The sequence below is a fragment of the Filicampus tigris genome, chromosome 1 (genome assembly GCF_054856515.1).
Source record: "Filicampus tigris isolate MCC_2025a chromosome 1, RoL_Ftig_1.0, whole genome shotgun sequence".
NCBI classification, from domain to species: domain Eukaryota; kingdom Metazoa; phylum Chordata; class Actinopteri; order Syngnathiformes; family Syngnathidae; genus Filicampus; species Filicampus tigris.
Genome location: NC_141217.1, coordinates 7763439 through 7787886, shown reverse-complemented (window position 1 = coordinate 7787886; position 24448 = coordinate 7763439). Strand labels below are relative to the sequence as shown.

Here is a 24448-nt window from a genome sequence, read left to right as displayed (position 1 = left end):
GAAGCAAGCAGAGATGGGAAATTCTGGTCCAGAAAGTAAAAACTAGAGATATAACGATTATCGGCTGGACTGATTATCGGCTCCGATATTCAGTGTTTTGACGAAGATCGGCATCGGCCTTTTTAAAAAAAATCTGATGGCCGTTAATAAATCAATTTAAAACTGTGTTAACTTCAAGAAACTATTTATTTAAATTTTCAGTTAACTTTATAAGAGATTCTACTGACACTGGCAACACTGCGCTTTTTGTTTTTGTTTGAAATCAAAACAAAGATCAGTGAAATTTTAACATTCCTATTTAGAAATTTTGGAGAACTCTATTTACTATAGAAAACTATATATGACGCTATTGTTTAAGTTTTCATTTTCATTTAACTTTTGAAGACATGCTGATGATCCTGGGAGCTCCCTGAACTATTTGTTTGAATTTTATACCAGAGATGTATATTGGCAAGCATTTGTAATCACTATAATAAAAAAAAAATCAACATCATGCAAATCTAAAAAATTGTTCAACACAAACATATCATCGCTGTCCTGTGATAAACACCTAGTCCATTTTTTTCAATTTTTTTTCTTTTTTTACGTGAATGGGGTTTCTGCATTACAGACATCCCAAACTCGACAATTAATGATGTCATTTTCACAGGGCAGTGACAATATGCTTAAAGACAAAGTTGATTGTTGATTTTTTTTTTTAGATTTTGATGTCAAAATATTTTCCTTTTTGCTGAAAATGAATATCGGATGCAAGTATCGGTTATCGGCCTTCTTGACTATTATCACAGCTCACCTATTTTCTGAAGCTGAACCATGATTGGTCGTTATCTGTGCCCTAAGCTTTTATGATGTCATTTTCAGTCACCGAAGTGACAAAATGGCTGCCCCGATTGACTGAAATTTGCTGCTTAACTCATATTCCACAAACGCAATATTAATCAGAACGCCATGTTTCAACTAGTGGGCCTGCATAGAACATATTCTTGGAAAAAATACGTTTGGGTTGACTTCTACTTTAAGGAAGTGCAACATCATTAGTTTACCTCATATTGGGGAAGTGAAGGATGCAGACAAGTGCAACAGTGACATTTTAAACCATGTGTGGTGTGTAAACCATTTAAATGCCACTGAGGGTGCATTCGTACCAAGCTACTGTTTTGTGAACCGTGGTATTGTTACAGTTATAATAATGTTGATGCCATTTCAAATGAGATAACAAGTTCGACGTTCTGCCAAAAGCATGTCTCTGATGCCCGTTCTTGTCCTTAATTACCATAACAACTGCCCAATTATATTATGTAATTACACACCCACCCACATGCACACACTATATATATATATATTAGGGCTGTCAATTTAGCGCGTTATTCTCGGCATTAATCCAACCCCCTTTTGACGCCATCAATTTTTTTGATCGCGAGATTAAGGTTTCCATAGCAACCAGCGGCTGCATTGAAGGCTGCTGGTCACCATGATCTGTACATGTATCTTGAAAAAAAAAAACTTGAGAGTAGAGGAGGCGTCACATCTGCTTCAAAATATTGACGATGAGGATGAATTGCTCGGCTGACACATGCACGGCTGTATCCCCCTTAGGGTTGGACACCGAAAACGAATCGAGTGGAACCGGTTCTCCCGGAACCGTTCAGATTTTAGAATGCCGGTGCTAAGTTTCGATTCCTAGTTAGCCGCGTGATGAAAATGTGCCCGTGCATGGTGCGGCACAGCCTCGGGCTCCTGCCGCCGAAGCTGCGTAGCAATAGCACGTTAGCTCGCCCCCACTCGCGCTCAGCTCATTGGCTCGCTTCGTCCCGGCCGACAAGCGTGGGCAGCGGCGGCGAATCTGGGTGGGCCCTTCCCACAGATCTCCACAGTTGCAGCGTACGCAGGACACCACGGTGGCAGCAGTCGCTCTTTACAGGGTCTGTGATCCTGCCCGGGCCGGCCCGGCCGGCTCATTCGGCCGACGCCTAGCCATAGAATGACGCGATGCGGCTCATGACCCAAAGTCAGAATCGGCTAAGTACGTCTAATTGCAACATTGAACCAACAAGTTCAACACCCAAATGCACATATGCAGCTAATATTTAGCTTATATGATACGTAGCTGCAGCATATACATAAACACTGTACATACAGATACATCATATGGTTACATAGACTGCTTAGATAGACTTAGATAGACTTTCCTTGCTTGCCCTTAAAATGCAGCCTTGTGTTTGTCATATATATTTTCTCTCTAAAGCAAGACAAGGGTAACCAATCAATTGGTGTTCAGTAGCATGCTTTTAGTAACAGCTGAAAGACGCACGCGTGCGTGTGTGTGAGTGTATGTGTGTGTGTTTGAAAAGGGCTGAGGGGCTGTTCGCGTGAGTTGAATCTAATGCTTGTTTTTTCAATTTAAGGGAGAGTCAACCCAAATATTTTTTTATCTTCAAGGATATGTTCTATGCATGCCCCCTAGTTCAAACAAGGCATTCTGGTTAATATTGTGTTTGTGGAATATGAGTTAAGTTGTAAAATTCATCAATTTTTTACCATCTCAAGGTCGGTCTTTTTATTACTTCTGTCGACTGAAAATGACATCAAAGATGCGCTGAGGGCTCAAATAACGACCAATCATGGCTCAGTTTCAGAAAACAGGTGAGCTGTGATTGGTCGTTACGTGAGCCCTGAGCAACTGTGATATCATTTTCAGTTGAAATTCGTGACAAAATGGCCGCCCCCAGTGATGACTAGAAACAGGTGGATTAACTCTTATTCCACAAACGCAATATTTATCAGAATGCCTTGTTTCAACTAGTGGGCTTGCATGGAGCATAATCTTAAAAAATAATATGTATGGGTTGACTTCGCTTGAATTTAGTATTTGCGTAAGGAAATCAATACTCTTATTCATGTTAAGGGTATTAAAATTCAAGAACATAATGGGACAGAAAAATCAAGGGATTTTTTTATTTATTTATTTAGGGCCATGAGGAAGCCACTCGAAGGGTGGCCACAGCCAAATAGCTAAGGAGGGTGAGGCAGAACCTGAATAGTCAGCTGAAGGGCAATAATAACATCCAGGCTGGGATATCATCACCCTTCACTGATAAAGCCATTTGGTCTAACCAGTCGGCCACCCCCCCACCATACGTAATGTATGGCCAAAGCATAATCTAGCCTGAGAGAGTTGCACTTTATCCTATATCTATGTAATTTTGTTGAGGAACTTATGATTAAGTCCATAAAGCCACCATACGTGTTCTTATCAAAGCAGCTCGGGCTCCATGTTCTCCTCTCAAAATATTTTGAAGTGACTTCACTGAGTTGAATATGAAGACAAAACTTCTGTAACACTGTAGGAGAGCCTGGTTGATCGACATCCAATACGGCCGCCACATTGACATGCTGGCCACCAAATGCATATAGCAGTCATATTGGATGTGGCAAGTTCCAGTCAAATGCAAGAGCCAGGGTCGAACACCTTTTATGGGTACTGTTCAAACGTTGTTGGCTGTTGGCGTTGGACTTCAGCGGCAAACGTTGGTGCCCAATTTGCGCATAGCACAAGGCCCTACTGCGCATGTCACACTTTAAATTAAATTTTTTAACAAGAGTCTATTGGTGATGTTTTGTGCGCTCAAACTGTAAACATGTCATCATTTCAGATGCCACAGGTAAATAAATGCGCACGTAATCTGCAATACATTTTTGAAATAAATGTATTACTTTTGTTGTAGTATAATATTCATTTTCGTGATTCCTTTCAATGTGACTCCACTGGGCAGTAGCGCTGCGTCCTATAGCGTCCTCTATTGATTAGCTGCCACTGCGTAATTGCCCCCGCAATGATTATAATTTTTATAATGAATGGATAAATTAGTTTTGTAAATGAAATTCAGTAAAGATCATAGCTAGCTTTCATAGGCCAAACTTGGGGCTGGGGGCGGCAATTATTACTGAACTTCCAGTTGGTAAATTGTGGTAAAGTCATGTAATTTTCTCTTCTTTTCCTCAAAATAATCAAATGATATATATTAATTTAACACATTTTTTTCATGCGCAACCAATGTACATGTTAGAACTAAGTAAACCCAAATTATCATTTTTTTCAGCGCACATAAAATGACACAGTGGACAGGATCTGTCCCTCGGACCTTTCAATTGACACAGTTATTTGACACGGTCTATTAGAGTAAATGACAATTTCAGGGAATGCGGGATAACGGGAAAATCCAGGAAATATTACGAACATTGTCAAATACTATGATACATGTAAATGTTCCAAGATTTATTGAGGTAACGTTCTGAGAAGCAGAGCTGCTAGTTTATTCTTTTTGTTTATGTTTTTAGTGCAGCTTAGTGGATACCAGGGCTAAATTACACTGTGATACACATAACAATGAGACGGCCAGCGTGGTGGTTATAAATAGCACGGTGTAAAGCTATTCCAATCCAGAACATGATCGGATGTCACCAGTGCACACTATTGCAAGCCGGTGCATTAATATTTCCCATAGTCATATCTGAACTATTAGTGTTCAACAACAGCAGCAACAGCAAAACGAGCCTTCATTGGAATAACGTCAACGAATCTTTTTCATTACATACATCAAAAAGGATTCATTATCGTTTACATCATCGATGCACGCTGTATGAAAACGCGTAACGGCGCACATTGCATGCACGCTGGTTTGTTTGTTGTCATTCTTGCAAACGTTCGTACGTACCTCCACACACCGCACAAGACATGGCAGGCTGCTTGAATCTACAACGCAAGGATGCGCACACAACCATTGCGGCACAACAAGTGCACGGTGACGTTTTACTGTTTTTTTCATGCCTTTATGACATCATCATTCATCATGAATGGGGAGAGTATTTCAACCTCTGCAACTTGTATACTCTTATTGTATACATCAAAGGCACAAAAAAAGACCCCAAACAAGGTCATAGCACTCCAAATGTAACGTGGAGCTAAGTTGTTTAAAGACATGGACATGACAGAAAACAGAACCGACCTGCACCGGAACGTCTGCGGTGAAGTGGAAGCTTATTTTTGGAACGTCTCGCCCTGGTCCGCCTCTTTTGTCCCACTGTCTCCCGATGCTCCTCTCTCTGCACTCGCAGGGGCACAGTGAAGCCGGAGACTGCCTTGGAAGCAACCAAAAGTACTCGCACGCACGCGCACACTCACGCACGCGCACACATAGAGTGACAAAAGGTTTTGTTGCTCAGCAGGGGACATTCTGACTAAAACTACTTTGGAACTTTTAGTTCAAGGTGTGTGTAGACACATACACACAGGCGCATACTTACACACACAGATTTGTGTGTGTATAAATTACCCTACAGCTAAATGAAGAACACTGCACCATATCTTCAGAGTCACTGTTGAAAAATATGAACATCTTAAGTAAAATATATTTTTTATTTGCCATGTGCGCTGTAACAATTGGTGTACTCTGTTTGTGTGCAGGTACCCTTAATATTGAATTCAGTGCTATATGTACAGTTCACAAAAATATATAGTGTACATATACTGTCGTCTAACAAATTGCAATGACGGTGCAGTCAATGGTCAGTTTTTTGTTCTTGGATATAATATCAACTAGAAACTCGTTCAACAGCTCTTTCATGCTTTGTATGTACACTTTGGGATGTACTGTATACTGTGCAAACACGTTGCACAAAGAAACATGTGAGGTCAGTTATGTTGGCTTATAACTTCAGTCAGTGCTAAGTGTTACACAATCACAAGGGTGTCAAAATAATAAACACTGTTTCTCAGACAAAACAAAGTCAAGTTAAAGGCTTTACATTGGGCCTACATACAGTACACCTTTCCAACGCTACAGCGTTGTTTTCCCTCTCAGGCTCCCCCTACAGTTGTGAGATGGTATTCACTTTTAGTTGCTGTTTGACAGAATGGCAAAAAATGTGCATTTCCGAAGAAACATACACATATAAAAACTTAAGAAATCAGAACAGAGCATTTGGTGGGGTCATTTAATTTCTTACTGCAATGTTTTTTTTAAATGCAAAATGATAATGGATGCACGTCAGTCATAAAATACACTGGTCTGCATTAAAAATGCGTAAGTATTTTCTAGGGCCGTTTCGGATGTAGAATCCAAATATTGCTGTCATTTTGTCTTTTTTGATGTGTAATTTCTTTCTTTTTTTAAGTGCAAGAAAACCAACATATTTTGGATGAACATCATATTTTTGTACAGTTGCATCAGGCATATTAAAGCAGTGTAGGGGAAGAAGAGTACTTGTATTTACCTGGCATACATTAATGAAGATAACGGATCGTTTTCTTACTTGAAAGGGTGAAAGGGTTGCACCGGGACATTTACTCTCTCACACACACACACACACACACACACACACACACACACACACGCACCCCCCCCCCCATATATATATATATATATATATATATATATATATGTTTCACTTTCTGTCATTGCAGCCATTATTACTTCCTCCAATGTGCAGAAAATAATAATTGTTGCTAACATGAGGACGACAGTTGAATATGAGGACTACAGTTGACATTGGCAAAATTCTTTTAGTCTTTTTCAATAAATGCTCTACAATGGTCAGAGAAGTCCCTGAATACCTGAATACAGTGACAAATCTTTAAGTTGGCAACACTGAAGACAATCACTGCTTTTGTTTGCTTGCCCTGTTGATACGCAGTGTGCACATCAAAATACAAGCAAGGCATACAAGGCATATTTTATTTTGACTTCATTAAGGCTGCAGAGACTATGGACGGGCTGGATGTGGGCCGCTCGCCCTACACTGCCCTGATGTGCTGTTAAGTCTTTGAGTTCATCCATGAGGTGGGTCGGGAAAAAAAATGAGTGCCAAGTGCTCATTTGAGAACCAACTCCCCCAAAATTTGTGTACCACTGATTATAAATGCATGAAAATGGTGTCTGAAGACACACACAAGCAGTTTCAGTCTGGAACCAATTTTAAGAAATAATTATGCTTTATTAGTCAAACATTAAAAAGAGTTCATATAGTTTCAACGTGTACATATAAAATATATAAAAAATAATTACTACACATTGTGTAAAAGGTGTTCTTTGCCTAGCAACAGTGTATGTATAAAATATATTGTATGAATGAATAAAAAAATAAATTGTTCTGTCCATCAAATTATAAAAATAGAGGTTTGGCAGTTTGGTATAGTGGTGCATTGAAAATTGCTTTTTTGAAGTTACGACATCATCATTACAAAGTGCGGGTTGGAGTGTACTTAAGTTGCTTGAATGTGTCAGTCTCCACTGAACCCATTTTACATGTCATTAGTCTTTGAGGGGGATACATGGCTATCTTTTTCAGTGACGGCACAGCAGTATTCCCACAATTCGGTGGCCTAGGAATCCGTGTTTGACATCCCATCATCATGTCTTGTCTGCATTGAATCAAAGCGGCACTATGTCCACAGTTAAAGCACATAACTGTTGAGGCCTCAAGAGACATGTTTGCCATTTGTAGGTTTTTTTTGGATTCTGGCATAGTGGCATGCCTATTGGTAGCGCTAACTATGGGTCTCCCTGAATCCGTTGTCTTGCTTCTCCAGATGTCTGCCTTGGTTCTTAGTGGCACGGTATTATCAAAAAGCATATCTTCCCTGTGTCTATATGGCTGCATCATAGATACAGGCTCATTATTTCTCATTTCCAGTATCCGGCATTCTGACTTGAATTTCAATGGATCAACAATGGTTTCTTGTCTAAGCTTGTCTGGAGCACATTTGATGGATCCAAGGCCTAGCCCTTTCTGTATTAAACCCATATTTGGTTGTGCCCTGGATCTCATTGGAATGTGGTCTTGATCAACGATTGGTCCTCCTTTGGGCCTGTATGAAGCCCGTAGCGCAGATCCACTCCCTACTATATTTCGTCTCGAATCTCTTTTAGGTCTAAGGGGTTCGAGCTCTCTATCGATAATTAGTCCTCCCTTGGGTTTGTACTGACCCCGTATCTCATATTTAGACCCTACCTCCTTTCTTTTATCTGCCAGACTAGCAATCTTCTTGGCTCTGAGTGGATTGGGGTCTTGATCAACAAGCAGTCCTTCTCCAGGAGTGTTTGAAACTTTGATCTCAGGTTCAAGCTCAAATTTATTTTTTTTAATTTCTATACTTTTGGTCTCAACCATTGGAGGAACAGGAGTTCCTTGCTTGGTTCTATATGGAGACAGTGGATGGATCTCCGACATTGGCTTTTCCTCTGTTATTTTGGTATCTGAACACCAGCTGTCAACACTAGACTTCTGTTTGCAATATGAATCATTAATTGGTGGAAAGTTGAAACTTTTCAACTCTGATTTGTTTCCTTTCACTATTTTTTGTGAAGTTTTGTCCAGTTTCTGTGAGGGTTCTGGGTGTGACTGTCCAATGGTTTGATACCCTTTTTTTTGTTCATTTAGCTCACCACAAACATCAGCTTTGCTCAGGACTTGAGGAGCAACTGTCATTGGTTGATCAGGAACTCTGATTGTAAATGATGGCCGTGTTGTTTTTTTCCTCTCTTGTTTGGGCGGCATTGGTCCAGGTCGAGTTTTATCAACTACAGTATTCTCTTTGGGTGGTGGTGGCAGTGGACCACTTTGGTGGACTGCTTTAGACCCAGATGGCCCTTTCCTTTCCTTTTCTAGGAACTCTCTGCAGACATCCCCAGATTTTGGTGCATGAGAAAGTGCTTTGCGCATCTTAGGCAGGTAGGCTGAGCTTACAGCATATGGAGAAAGGTGTGCCTCTTTTTGATTAGGTATCCTAAATTTAAATGCACGTCGTACTGTTTTTACCTCATGAAGTGATCCTTGCGGCCGCTCTGACTGAGGCATACGAGAAACAGTGGTCTTTTCGTGTAGCGGGGTCACTGGGCTAGGTGTATCTTGTGTAATTGTTCCTTTTTTTGATCGATCAGAAGCACTCTTACTGTTGGACTCTTTAGCTGACTTAGATGTTTTAATAGTTTGATGCTGATCAACAATTTGCCCTTGTCTTGGCCTGTAAGGAGACTTTATTTCAGCTTTAGAACTTGGCTCATTATTTTTAATACTTTGATTCTTCTTTGGCTTATGATAAAAGTGGTCACTGGGGGATGAGATGCAACTGACATTTTTTGATGATTTCCCCCTCTTCTGTTTTTGTGCAGCGGCTTTGGGTAGGATTGGTGAGCATTCTTCGTCCAGCTGTTCAGCAGTCTGGGTCCCCTTGCTTTCCATCTTCAGCAACTCATCGAATAAACCCTCTGGTTTTGGGCCCTGGTGATCTTGGCATGGTAATGATTGCATACCTGATGTTGCAGATTTTAGAGAGAGTTTTATTTTATTTTGATCAGGGATCCTGAGACAGAATGCCCTCCTTCTCTTTCGCCTCTCTTCACGTGGTGGGGGCATTGTCGCCGGTCGAGGTATATGAAATATAGGGCTCTCTCCTTGTAATAGTCTGACTGGTCCAAGTAAGTCTTCTCCATCAGACATGGCTGTCTCTTTCAATGATGACAGCACAGATTCAGAAAAATCCTCTTTGGATGATAGTGAGGACCTTTCAGACCAACTATCAGATGCTTTACATTCTTTGTGTGGTAAAAAAGACACAGGACTAGTAGAGTCCTCAATATCAGACTTAGTGGTCTTTTTGTGTAATGATGGCGCTTTTCCCGATACAGCATCAAAATTTGGCAACCTTTCAAAACCGATGCCTGAATCAGATTCAGTGTTTTTTTGTTGCTGTTGCAGATGCAAAGGTTTGTCCTCTGTCACTGACATATATGTTGTGTTTTGTGCTAATGAGAAAGGATTAAATACAACCTCTGTCTCCTCTGCTGGTGATGGCAAGGGTCGATTTAAATCCTCCAAATGATTTAAAATGGTCTCTCCATCTGTGTGCACTCTTCTAACTATGTCCTCATTATCGGGCACTGGTTCACATCGGTTCTCTGTATCCAATACAGTGATCTCACCATGGAGCGGTGACTCTGGTCCGTTTGAGTCCTCGGCATCAGATACTTCTGCCTTTTTCTCTGGTGATGGCATTCCTGTTGATATCACTACCATATTTGGGACAAGTTCAAATAGGCCCTCTGTATTAGTGTAACAGTGTAATGCTGTGGTCTCTTTGTAAGGTGATGGTAGTGGTTCAGATAACTCAACTAGAGCAAAGACATCGGATTTGCATGTGTCTTCTGTATCAGATACCACCATTTTGACAGGAGATGGTGCTGATCTAGATTTGTTCCCTTTATTTGGGAATATTTCAGATGCACCCTCTAATAGTACATTTTTCTGTGATGAGAATACTGGTGGAGGTTGGACCTCAATGTCAGATAATAAGGTTTCCTTGCATGGCGACAAGCCTGATTCAGATATGTCCTCTCTTTCACATTCAGTAATAGTTTTATGTATTTGTGGCATTTGTCTGCATATGTTTTCAGCATCACAGATATGGGTCTCTTTGACAGATAATGCCTGAGCTAAGTCCTCACTATCAGACAAAGGGGTCTCTTTGGGTGGTGATGGCATGGGTCTCGATATTTCCTCTGTACCTTGCGATGCTTTGGTTAAGACTTCAGTATCAAAAAAAAAAAATTCTTTGTGCGGTGACAATGCTAACGTAAACGGGACTTCTCTATCAGAGTTTTCCCCAAGTTCCAAAGGAACCAGTCCCAATAAGTCCTCAATATCTGACACAGAAGATTCACTGTGTAGCCATGAGACTGGCTCAAAAGAATAGTCATGATCCGAAACAGTGATCTCTTCATTTGGTAGTGTTACTGGTCCACATAAATCCTCTGGCAATGGGTCAAATAGGTCCTCACTAGGTGGTGCAGGCACTGGGCTCGAAAATCTGTCTGTATCACAGACAGACATACCTTCTTTTCGTGACAGTACTGGTGCAGATACATCCTCTGGATTTAGGACTGGCTCACATAGATTACCTGTATAAGGTAGACTGGTCTTTCCTTGCGGCAAAGGAAATAGTCCGAATACGCCTTCTTTTTCAAAGCCAATGGTCTCTTCTTGTGGTAATTGAAGTAGTCCAGATGTAACCTCTGCATCTGGTGTTGTGGTCTCTTCCTGTGGTGATAATGTTCCAGCTTTGTCTTCTGCACCAGAGTCAACATTCTCTTTCTGTGGTGATTGAATTGGTCCAGTTATATCTTCAGTAACACTTTCAATGGTTTCTAAGTTTGGTGATGACATTAGTTCAGTGGCATCTTGTTTAGTTGAGTCAGTTTTCTCCCTATGTGGAAAAGGAACTGATTCTGATATTCCTTTTTTATTAGCATTTTTATAACCAATGTATTCTGTATCAGTGTCAGTGGTCTCTCTTTGTGGTGATGGTGTTAGTCTTGCCCTATCTTCCATTTCTGGATCAGAGGTAAATATTTGAGGTACTGTTTGAGCTGGTTCAGCAATGTCTTCTGTATCAAAGTCAAATGTAAATTTTTGTGGTGGTCGAATTACTCCAGTTATGTCTTCCATTTCAGATTCAATTGTTTCCATTGGTGGTAATGACACTACTTCCATGATTTCTCCTTTAGCTGAGTCAACTGTCTCTCCATATTCTAGAAAAACTGGGTGAGACATTTTTTCAATTGCAGACTCAATGGTTTCCATTCGTGGTGAAGGCAAAGATTCTGTGATGTTGTCTGTATTACAGTCAGGGGTCTCTCCTTGTGGTAAAGGAAGTTGTCCAACTATGTCTTCTACATCAGGCGCTGCTTTGTGTTTTTGTGGTGATGGCACCTTTCCATCTATATATTCTGTATCAGAGTCAGTGTCCTCATTTTGTGGCGATCGAATGTGTCCAGTTATATCTTTAGTTTCAACAACCCTTTCAACAGTTTCTACGAGCTGTGATAGTATTAGTTCAGTGCTGTCTTCTTTATTTGAGTAAGTTGTCTCCTCATGTGGTAAAGGAACTGGTTCTGTATCACGATCTAGGGTCTCCCTTTGTGGTGATGGCACTTTTCCAGCAATGTCTTCAATATCAGAGTCAGTGGTCTCTTTTTCTGGTGAGGGCACTGGTCTCTTTGTGACTTCCATTTCAGAATCTGTGGTTTCTATTTGTGGTAGTTGAACTGATTCAATAATATCTTCCACATCAAAATCAAATGTATATATGTTGCCTACATCATAGTCAGGTGTCTCTCTGTGTGGAAAACGAACAAGTTCAGATATGTCTTCTGCATTGGGAGCTGTGGTCTCATTTTGTGTTGATGGCACAGTTCTAGCTTTGTCTTCTGTATCAGAGTCATTGTTCTCTTTCTGTGGTGATTGAATTGGTCCAAATAGAGCTTCTCTTTTAGAATCAGTGGTTTCTCTTTGTGGTGATGGAACTGTTTCAGTGATGTCTTTTGTATGAAAATCAATAGTGTTTTCTTCTGATAAAGAAAGTGGTCCAGAGTCAACGTCCTCTTCTTGGGTTGAAGAAACAGTTCCAGACATGACCTCTGCATCAAAAACAATGGTCTCTCCTTGTGGCAAATTAACTAATATTGACGTGTCTTCTGCATCAGGCGTAGCTGTCTTTTTTGGTGGTGATGGCACATTTCCAACTATGTATTCCATATCCGAGTCAGTGGTCTCTTTTTCTGGTGAGGGCATTGGTCTCTTTGTGACTTCCATTTCAGAATCTTTGGTTTCTATTTGTGGTAGTTGAACTGATGATTCAATAATGTCTTCCACATCAAAATCAAATGTATATATGTTGTCTACATCATAGTCAGGTGTCTCCCTATGTGGCAAAGGAACAAGTTCAGATATGTCTTCTGCATCGGGAACTGTTGCCTCATTTTGTGTTGAAGGCACTGTTCTAGCTTTGTCTTCTGTATCAGAATCGTTGTTATCTTTCTGTGGTGATTGAATTGGTCCAAATAGAGTTTCTATTTTAGAATCAGTGGTTTCTCTTTGTGATGATGGAAGTGGTCCAGTGATGTCTTTTGTATGAAAATCAATAGTGCTTTCTTGTGATAAAGAAAGTGGTCCGAAGCCAATGGCCTCTTCTTGGGTTGAAGAAATAGATCCAGACATGACTTTTGCATCAAAAACAATGGTCTCTCCTTGTGGCAAATGAACTAATAGTGACATGTCTTCTGCATCGGGCGTTGTTGTCTTTTTTTGTGGTGATGGCACATTTCCAACTATGTATTCCATATCAAAGTCAGTGGTCTCTTTTTCTGGTGAGGGCATTGGTCTCTTTGTGACTTCCATTTCAGAATCTTTGGTTTCTATTTGTGGTAGTTGAACTGATGATTCAATAATGTCTTCCACATCAAAATCAAATGTATATATGTTGTCTACATCATAGTCAGGTGTCTCTCTATGTGGCAAAGGAACAAGTTCAGATATGTCTTCTGCATTGGGAGCTGTTGTCTCATTTTGTGTTGATGGCAATGTTCTAGCTTTGCCTTCTGTATCAGAGTCATTGTTATCTTTCTGTGGTGATTGAATTGGTCCAAATAGAGCTTCTATTTTAGAATCAGTGGTTTCTCTTTGTGGTGATAGAACTGGTTCAGTGATGTCTTTTGTATGAAAACCAATAGTGTTTTCTTGTGATAAAGAAAGTGGTCCCAAGTCAATGGCCTCTTCTTGGGTTGAAGAAATAGATCCAGACATGACTTTTGCATTAAAAACAATAGTCTCTCCTTGTGGCAAAGGAACTAATAGTGACATGTCTTCTGCATCGGGCGTTACTGTCTTTTTTTGTGGTGATGGAACATTTCCAACTATGTATTCCATATCAAAGTCAGTGGTCTCTTTTTCTGGTGAGGGCATTGGTCTATTTGTGACTTCCATTTTAGAATCTGTGGTTTCTATTTGTGGTAGTTGAACTGATTCAATAATGTCTTCTACATCAAAATCAAATGCATATATGTTGTCTACATAATAGTCAGCTGTATCTCTATGTGGAAAAGGAACAAGTTCAGATATGTTTTCTGCATCGGGAACTGTTGCCTCATTTTGTGTTGATGGCACTGTTCTAGCTTTGCCTTCTATATCAGAGTCATTGTCATCTTTCTGTGGTGATTTAATCGGTCCAAATAGAGCTTCCATTTTAGAATCAGTGGTTTCTCTTTGTGGTGATGGAACTGGTTCAGTGAGGTCTTTTGTATGAAAATCAATAGTGCTTTCTTGTGATAAAGAAAGTGGTCCCAAGTCAATGGCCTCTTCTTGGTTTGAAGAAATAGATCCAGACATGACTTTTGCATCAAAAACAATAGTCTCTCCTTGTGGCAAAGGAACTAATAGTGACATGTCTTCTGCATCGGGCGTTGCTGTCTTTTTTTGTGGTGATGGCACATTTCCAACTATGTATTCCATATCAAAGTCAGTGGTCTCTTTTTCTGGTGAGGGCATTGGTCTCTTTGTGAATTCCATTTCAGAATCTTTGGTTTCTATTTGTGGTAGTTGAACTGATGATTCAATAATGTCTTCCACATCAAAATCAAATGTATATATGTTGTCTACATCATAGTCAGGTGTCTCTCTAAGTGGAAAAGGAACAAGTTCAGATGTGTCTTCTGCATTGGGAGCTGTTGTCTCATTTTGTGTTGATGGCACTGTTCTAGCGTTGTCTTCTGTACCAGAGTCATTGTTATCTTTCTGTGGTGATTGAATTGGTCCAAATAGAGCTTCTATTTTAGAATCAGTGGTTTCTCTTTGTGGTGATGGAACTGGTTCAGTGATGTCTTTTGTATGAAAATCAATAGTGCTTTCTTGTGATAAAGAAAGTGGTCCCAAGTCAATGGCCTCTTCTTGGGTTGAAGAAACAGATCCAGACATGACTTCTGCATCAAAAACAATGGTCTCTCCTTGTGGCAAATGAACCAATACTGACATGTCCTTTGCATCAGGCGTTGCTGTCTTTTTTTGTGGTGACGGCACATTTCCAACTATGTGTTCTGTATCAGAATCACTGTTCTCTTTTTGTTGTGATTGAACTTGTCCAGTTTTATCTTCAGTTCCACTTTCAATTGTTTCTAACTTTGGTGATGAAATTACATTAGCGATGTCTTCTGTATCTGACTCAGATGTTTCCCCATGTGGTATAGCATCTAAGGTCTCCATTTGTGGTGTTGGAACTTTTCGAGTAATGTCTTCAATGTCAGAGTCACTGGTCTCTTTTTGTGGTAATGACATTGGTCTTTCCCTGTTTTCTACTTTAGAATCAGTGGTTTCTATTTGTGGAAATTGAACTAGTTCAGGAATGTCTTCCTTTTCAAAGTCAATTTTATATTTTTGTGGTGATCGAATGGCTCCAGTTATGCTTTCCATTTCATAGTCAATTGTTCCCATTTGTAGTGATGACACTAGTTCTTTGATTTCTTCTATATCAGAGTCAAATATCTCCCCATGAGGTAGAGAAACTGTGAGAGATATTTTGTCAATTTTAGACTCAGTTATTTCTGTTTGTGTTGAAGGCACAGTATCTGTGATGTCTTCTTTATCATAGTCAGGAATCTCTCCGTGTGGTAAATGAGGAAATCCAGATATGTCTTGTGCATGAAATGCAATGGTCTCTCCTTGTGGTAAAGGAACTTGTCTAGATATGTCTTCTGCATTGGGTGCTGTAGTCTCTCTCTGTGGTGATGGCACTATTTCAAGTTTATCTTCAAAGTCAATGTTTCCTTTCTTTGGTAGTGGAATTGTTCCAAATAGATCTTCTATTTTAGAACCAGTGGTTTCTAATGGTGGTGATGGCACTGGTTTAGGGATGTCTTCAGTATGAAAATCAATGGTCTCTTCTTGTGGTAAAAGAAGCGCTCTTGATATGTCCTCTGCATCAAGTGCTGTTGTCTCTTTTTGTGGCGAAGGAATTAGTCCGATTATATCTTCAATTTCACTTTCAATGGTTTCTACCTGTGGTGATGACATACATTCAAGGAATTCTTCTGTAGTTGAGTCAGTTTTCTCCACATGTAACAGAACTGGTTCAGGCTCAATGTTTTCCATTTGTGGTGATGACACAAATTGAGTGATTTCTTTTTTGTCTGAGTCAACAGTCTCCCTAGATGGTAGAAAAACTGGTTGAGAAGTTTTTTCAATTTCACTCTCAACAATTTCCATTTGTGGCAAAGAAAAATATTCTGTCATGTTATCTTTATCTAGGTCGGTGGTCTGTCCATTTGGTAAAGGAATGAGTCTAGATACACCTTCCTCATCAAAATCATTGGTTTGTCCTTGTGGGAAAATAACTAGTCCAGATAAGTCTTCGGCATCAGACGCTGCTGTCTTTTTTTGTGGTGATGGCACTGTTGCAGCTTTGTCTTCTAAATCAGAGTCAATGTCCTCCTTTTGTGGTGATCGAATTTGACCCGTTATATCTTCAGTTTCATTTTCAATGGTTTCTACCTGTGGCGATGACATTAGTTCAGTGATATTTGTTTCAGCTGAATCACTTTTCTCCCCATATGGTAAAGAAACTGGTTCTGAGATTCCTACTTTGTGATGATAAAAAGGCTCACTTTGTGGTGATGACATTTGTCTTGTTCTTGTCCTGTCTTCATTTTCAGAACCAATGGTGTCTATCTGTGGAAATTCAACTTGTTCAATAATATCTTCCATATCAAAGTCAAATGTATATTTTTGTGGCGATCGAATCACTCCTGGTACGTCTTCCATTTCATACTCAATTGTTTCCATTTGAGGTGATGACACCAATTCTGTTATTTCTTCTCTTTCTGCGCCAGTTGGCTCCCCATGTGGTAGAGAAACTGGTTGAGATATTTTATCAATTTCAGACTCAACGGTTTCCATTTGTGGTGAAGTTAAAGATTCTGTGATGTCATCTGCATCATCGTCAGTGGTGTCACCATCTGGTAACGAAACTAGTCTAGATATGCCTTGCTCAACAAAATCAATAGTTTCTCGTTGTGGTAAAGGAACTAGTCCAAGTATGTCTTCTCCATCAGGTCCTCCTGTCTGTTTTTGTGGTGATGGAACCTTTCCATCTATGTCTTCTGTATCAAAGTCAATGTCCTCTTTTTGTGATGGTCGAATTTGTTCGGTTATAGCTTCAATTTCACTTTCAATGCTTCCTACCTCTGGTGATGACATTATGTAAGGGACTTCTTTATCTGAGTCAGTTGTCTCCCCATGTGTTAAACGGCCTGGTTCTAATATTCCTTCTTTAACATGATCTAATGACTCACTTTGTGGTGATGGCACTTTTCCAGCAATGTCTTCTGTATCAACATCAGTGCTCTCTCTTTGTGGTGATGGTGTTAGTCTTGGAGTATCTTTCATTTCAGAACCAGTGGTGTCTGTTTGTTGTAATTGAACTGTTTCAGTAAAGTCTTCTGTATCACAGTCAATGTCCTCTTTTTGTGGTGATCGAATTTGTTCAGTTATATCTTCAATTTCACTCTCAATGGTCTCTACATCTGGCGATGACATTACATCATTGACTTCTTTGTCTGAGTCAGTTATCCTCCCATGCGGTAAAGGACCTAGTTCTGATATTCCTTCTTGAACATGATCTGATGACTCACTTTGTGGTGATTGGACTTTTCCTCCAATGTAATCTGTGTCAACGTCAGTGCTCTCTCTGTGTGGTGATGGCGTTATTCTTTTAGTATCATTCATTTCAGAACCACTGGTGTCTATGTGTGGTAATGGAACATGTTCTGTAATGTCTTCCTTATCAAAGTCAAATGTATATTTTTGTGTTGATTGAAACACTCCAGTTACGTCTTCAATTTCATACTCAATTGTTTCCATTTGAGGTGATGTTACTAATGCTGTTATTTCTTCTCTTTCAGCGTCAACTGTCTCTCCATGTTGTAGAGAAACTGGTTGAGGTATTTTTTTAATTTCAGACTCGAGGGTTTCCATTTGTGGTGAAGGAAAAGATTCTGTGTTGTCGTATGCATCATAGTCAGAGGTCTCTTCATCTGGTAAAGGAACTAGTGTAGATTCACCTTCCTTATCAAAATCGATAGTTTCTTGTTGTGATGAAGGAACTAGTCCAAATATGTCTTCTCCATCAGGTGCTACTGTCTGTTTTTGTGGTGATGGAACATTTCCAGTCATGTCTTTTCTATCAGAGTCAATGTCCTTGTTTTGTGGTGATCCAATTTGTTCAGTTATATCTTCAATTTCACTTTCAATTGTTTCAACCTTCGGTGATGAAATTATTTCAGTGACTTCTTTATCTGAGTCAGTTGTGTCCCCATATGGTAAATGAGCTGGTTCTGGTATTCCTTCTATTTCAGGATCTAAGGACTCACTTTGTGGTGATGGCACTTTTCCAGCAATGTCTTCTGTATCAACATTAGTGCTCTCTCTTTGTGGTGATGGCGTTAGTCTTGTACTGTGTTTCATTTCAGAAGCAGAGGTGTCTATGTGTGATAATTGAACTTGTTCAGTAATGTCTTCTGTATCAAAGTCAAATTTATATTTTTGTGAAGATCGAATCACTCCAGTTATGCCTTCCATTTCATACTCAATTGTTTCCATTTTAGGTGATAATAATAATTCTGTGATTTCTTCTCTAGCGGCCTCAACTGTGTCACCCTGTGGTGGAGAAACTGGTTGAGATATTTTTTCAATTTCAGACTCAACAGTTTGCATTTGTGGTGAAGTAAGGAATTTGTTGATGTTGTCTGCATCATAGTAAGGACTCTCTCCATGTGGTAAAGAACTGTGTATAAATACACCTTCATCATCAAAATCAGTTGTATCTCCATGTGGTAAAGGCACTAGTCTAGATACGCCTTCCTCATTAAAATCCATTGTTTCTCGTTGTGGTAAAGGAACTAGTCCAAATATGTCCTCTGCATGAGGTGCTGCTGTCTGTTGTTGTGGTGATGACACCTTTCCAGCTATGTCTTCTGTATCAGAATCAATGTCCTCTTTTTGTGGTGATTGAATTTGTTCAGTTATAGCTTCGATTTCACTTTGAATGGTTTCGACCGGTGGTGAAGACATTATTTCAGTGACTTCATTATCTAAGTCACTTGTTTCCCTATGTGGTAAAGGACTTGGTTCTAACATTCCGTCTTTATCAGGCTCTAATGACTCACTTGTTGGTGATGGGACTTTTCCTCCAATGTATTCTGAATCAACGTCAGTGCTCTCTCTTTGTGGTGATGGCGTTAGTCTTGGCCTGTCTTTAATTTCAGAACCAGTGGTGTCTATTTGGTTTAATTGAACTGTTTCAGTAAAGTCTTCTGTATCACAGTCAAATGTATATTTTTGTGTTGATTGAATCACTCCTGTTACGTCTTCATTTTCATACTCAATTGGTTCCATTAGAGGGGACGCTACTAATGCTGTTATTTCTTCTCTATCGGTGTCAACTGTCTCCCCATGTGGTAGAAAAACGGGTATGGATATTTTTTCAATTTCAGACTCAATGGTTTCCATTTGTCGTGAAGGAAGAGATTCTGTGATGCCGTCTGCATCATGGTCAGGGGTATTTCCATGTGGTAAAGGAACTAGTTGAGTTACAGTCAGTTTAGTTACGCCTTCCTCATCCAAATCAATAGTTTCTTGTAGTGGTAAAGGAAATAGTCCAAGGCTGTCTTCTGCATCAGGTGATGCTGTCTGTTTTTTGGGTGATAGCACCTTTCCAGGTATGCCTTCTGTGTCAGAGTCAACGTCCTTATTTTGTGGTGATCGAATTTGTTCAGTTATATCTTCAATTTCACTTTCAATGGTTTCTCCCTCTAGTGATGACATTACACCAATAACTTTTACTTTATCTGAGTCAGTTGTCTCCCCATGTCGTAATGGAACTGGTTCTGAAATTCCTTCTTTATCAAGACCTAAGGACTCACTTTGTGGTGATTGGAGCTTTCCTCCCATGTATTCTGTATTAGCATCATTGCTCTCTCTTTGTGGTGATGGCATTTCTCTTAGCCTGTCTTTCATTTTAGAACCAGTGGTGTCTACTTGTGGTAATTGAACTGGGTCTACTTTATCGAAGTCAAATGTATATTTTTGTGGCGATCGAAATGTTACTTTAACGTCTTCCATTTCATACTCAATTGTTTCCATTTTAGGTGATGATACTAATTCTGTGATTTCTTCTCTATCAGCGTCAACTGTCTCCCCATTTGGAAGAGAAACTGGTTGAGATATTGTTTCAATTTCAGACTCAACGGTTTCCATTTGTGGTGTAGGCAAAGATTCCGTGATGTCATCTTTATCATAGTCAGGAGTCTCTCCATGTGGTAAAGGCACTAGTCTAGATACGCCTTCCTCATTAAAATCCATTGTTTCTCCTTGCGGTGAAGGAACAAGTCCAAATATGTCCTCTACATCAGGTGCTGCAGTCTTTTTTTGTGGTGATGGCACCTTTCCATCTATGTCTTTTGCATCAGAGTGAATGTCCTCTTTTTGTGGTGATTGAATTTGTTCAGTTGTATCTCTAGTTTCACTTTCAATGGTTTCTACCAGTGGGGATGATATTAGTTCAGTGACATTTTCTTTAGCTGTGTCAGTTGTCCCCCCATTCGGTAAAGGAACTGGTTCGGATAATCCTTCTTTATCAAGATCTGAGGACTCACTTTGTGGTGATGGGACTTTTCTGCCAATGTATTCTGTATCAACGTCAGTGCTCTCTCTTTGTGGTGATGGTGTTTGTCTTGTCCTGTCTTTCATTTCAGAACCAGTGGTGTCTACTTGTGGTAATTGAACTGTTTCAATAATGTCTGCCATATCAAAGTCAAATGTACATTTTTGTGGTGATCGAATCACTCCAGTTACATCTTCCGTTTCATACTCAATTGTTTGCATTTGAGGTGATGGTATTAATGCTGGTATTTCTTCTCTATTGGAATCAGCTGCCTCCCCATGTGGTAGAGAAACTGGTTGAAATATTTTTTGAATTTCAGACTCAACTATTTGTGGTGTCAGCAAAGATTCTGTGAAGTTGTATGCATCATAGTCAGGAGTATGTTCATGTGCTAAAGGCACTAGTCTAGATACACCTTCATCATCAAAATCAATACGTTCTCGTGGTAAAGGAACTAGTCCAAGTACGTCCTCTGCATCGGGTGCTACTGTCTGTATTTGTGATGATGGCACCTTTCCAGCTATGTCTTCTGTGTCAGAGTCAATGTCCTCTTTTTGTGGCGATCGAATTTGCTCAGCTTTATCTTCAATTTCACTTTCACTGGTTTCTAATTGTGGTGATGACAATTTTTCAGTGACTTCTTCTTTATCCGAGTCAGTTATCTCCCCATGTGCTAAAGGTACTTGTTCTGATATTCCTTCTTTATCTGGTTCTAATGACTCACTTGGTGGTGATGGGACTTTTGCTCCAATGTATTCTATATCAATGTCAGTTCTCTCTCTTTGTGGTGATGGCGTTAGTCTTGGATTGTCTTTCATTTCAGAACCAGTGGTGTCTGTTTGTTGTAATTGAACTGTTTCAGTAAAGTCTTCTGTATCACAGTCAAATGTATATTTTTGTGTTGATTGAATCACTCCTGTTACGTCTTCATTTTCATACTCAATTGGTTCCATTAGAGGTGACGCTACTAATGCTGTTATTTCTTCTCTATCGGTGTCAACTGTCTCCCCATGTGGTAGAGAAACTGGTATGGATATTTTTTCAATTTCAGACTCAATGGTTTCCATTTGTCGTGAAGGAAGAGATTCTGTGATGCCGTCTGCATCATGGTCAGGGGTATTTCCATGTGGTAAAGGAACTAGTTGAGTTACGCCTTCCTCATCAACGCCATCCGCATCAGGTGATGCTGTCTGTTTTTGTGGTGATGGCACCTTGCCAGCTATGTCCTCTCTGTCAGAGTCAATGTCCACTTTCTGTGGTGATCGATTTTGCTCAGCTTTATCTTCAATTTCACTTTCACTGGTTTCTAATTGTGGTGATGACAATTTTTCAGTGACTTCTTCTTTATCCGAGTCAGTTATCTCCCCATGTGCGAAAGGTACTTGTTCTGATATTCCTTCTTTATCTGGTTCTAATGACTCACTTGGTGGTGATGGGACTTTTCCTCCAATGTATTCTATATCAATGTCAGTTCTCTCTCTTTGTGGTGATGGCGTCAGTCTTGGATTGTCTTTCATTTCAGAACCAGTGGTGTCTGTTTGTTGTAATTGAACTGTTTCAGTAAAGTCTTCTGTATCACGGTCAAATGTATATTTTTGTGTTGATTGAATCACTCCTGTTACGTCTTCATTTTCATACTCAATTGGTTCCATTTGAGGTGACGCTACTAATGCTGTTATTTCTTCTCTATCGGTGTCAACTGTCTCCCCATGTGGTAGAGAAACGGGTATGGATATTTTTTCAATTTCAGACTCAGTGGTTTCCATTTGTCGTGAAGGAAGAGATTCTGTGATGCCGTCTGCATCATGGTCAGGGGTATTTCCATGTGGTAAAGGAACTAGTTGAGTTACGCCTTCCTCATCAACGCCGTCCGCATCAGGTGATGCTGTCTGTTTTTGTGGTGATGGCACCTTGCCAGCTATGTCCTCTCTGTCAGAGTCAATGTCCAATTTCTGTGGTGATCGATTTTGCTCAGCTTTATCTTCAATTTCACTTTCACTGGTTTCTAATTGTGGTGATGACAATTTTTCAGTGACTTCTCCTTTATCTGAGTCAGTTATCTCCCCATGTGCTAAAGGTACTTGTTCTGATATTCCTTCTTTATCTGGTTCTAATGACTCACTTGGTGGTGATGGGACTTTTCCTCCAATGTATTCTATATCAATGTCAGTTCTCTCTCTTTGTGGTGATGGCGTCAGTCTTGGATTGTCTTTCATTTCAGAACCAGTGGTGTCTGTTTGTTGTAATTGAACTGTTTCAGTAAAGTCTTCTGTATCACGGTCAAATGTATATTTTTGTGTTGATTGAATCACTCCTGTTACGTCTTCATTTTCATACTCAATTGGTTCCATTAGAGGTGACGCTACTAATGCTGTTATTTCTTCTCTATCGGTGTCAACTGTCTCCCCATGTGGTAGAAAAACGGGTATGGATATTTTTTCAATTTCAGACTCAATGGTTTCCATTTGTCGTGAAGGAAGAGATTCTGTGATGCCGTCTGCATCATGGTCAGGGGTATTTCCATGTGGTAAAGGAACTAGTTGAGTTACGCCTTCCTCATCAACGCCGTCCGCATCAGGTGATGCTGTCTGTTTTTGTGGTGATGGCACCTTGCCAGCTATGTCCTCTCTGTCAGAGTCAATGTCCACTTTCTGTGGTGATCGATTTTGCTCAGCTTTATCTTCAATTTCACTTTCACTGGTTTCTAATTGTGGTGATGACAATTTTTCAGTGACTTCTCCTTTATCTGAGTCAGTTATCTCCCCATGTGCTAAAGGTACTTGTTCTGATATTCCTTCTTTATCTGGTTCTAATGACTCACTTGGTGGTGATGGGACTTTTCCTCCAATGTATTCTATATCAATGTCAGTTCTCTCTCTTTGTGGTGATGGCGTCAGTCTTGGATTGTCTTTCATTTCAGAACCAGTGGTGCCTGTTTGTTGTAATTGAACTGTTTCAGTAAAGTCTTCTGTATCACGGTCAAATGTATATTTTTGTGTTGATTGAATCACTCCTGTTACGTCTTCGTTTTCATACTCAATTGGTTCCATTAGAGGTGACGCTACTAATGCTGTTATTTCTTCTCTATCGGTGTCAACTGTCTCCCCATGTGGTAGAAAAACGGGTATGGATATTTTTTCAATTTCAGACTCAATGGTTTCCATTTGTCGTGAAGGAAGAGATTCTGTGATGCCGTCTGCATCATGGTCAGGGGTATTTCCATGTGGTAAAGGAACTAGTTGAGTTACGCCTTCCTCATCAACGCCGTCCGCATCAGGTGATGCTGTCTGTTTTTGTGGTGATGGCACCTTGCCAGCTATGTCCTCTCTGTCAGAGTCAATGTCCACTTTCTGTGGTGATCGATTTTTTTCTGTTATATCTTCTATTACACGTTCATTGATTTCTACCTGTAGTGATGTCATTAGATCAGTGACTTCTTCTTTATCTAAGTCAGTTGTATTCCCATGTGGTAAAGGAACAGGTTCTGATATTACTTTTTTCTCAGGATCTAATGACTCACTTTGTGGTGATGAGACCTTTCCTCCAATGTATTCTGTATCAGCATCAGTGTTATCTCTTTGTGGTGATAGTGTTAGTCTTAGCCTGTCTTTCATTTCAGAATCAGTGGTGTCTACTTGTGGTAATTGAAATGTTTCAGTAATGTCTTCCATATCAAAGTCAAATGTATATTTTTGTGGCGATCGAATCACTCCTGTTACACCTTCCATTTCATATTCAATAATTTCCATTTGAGGTGATTCTACTAATTCTGTTATTTCTTCTCTATCGGCGTCAACTGTCCCCCTATGTGGTAGTGAAACTGGTGGAGATATTTTTGCAATTTCAGACTCAACGGTTTCCATTTGTGGTAAAGGAAAAGATTCAGTGATGTCATCTGCATCATAG

General features: G+C 39.9%; 1 protein-coding gene across 1 annotated transcript in view; it reads right to left on the bottom strand.

Moving 5' to 3' along the window:
• Positions 1-6276, bottom strand: part of mgll (monoglyceride lipase) — a 47760-nt gene extending 41484 nt beyond the window's left edge. Inside the window, exon 1 of the mRNA XM_086050022.1 lies at positions 5007-6276. The gene's annotated coding sequence lies outside the window, so the exon portion shown is untranslated. The remainder of the gene's footprint in view (positions 1-5006) is intronic.
• Between the last annotated feature and the right edge of the window lie 18172 nt (positions 6277-24448).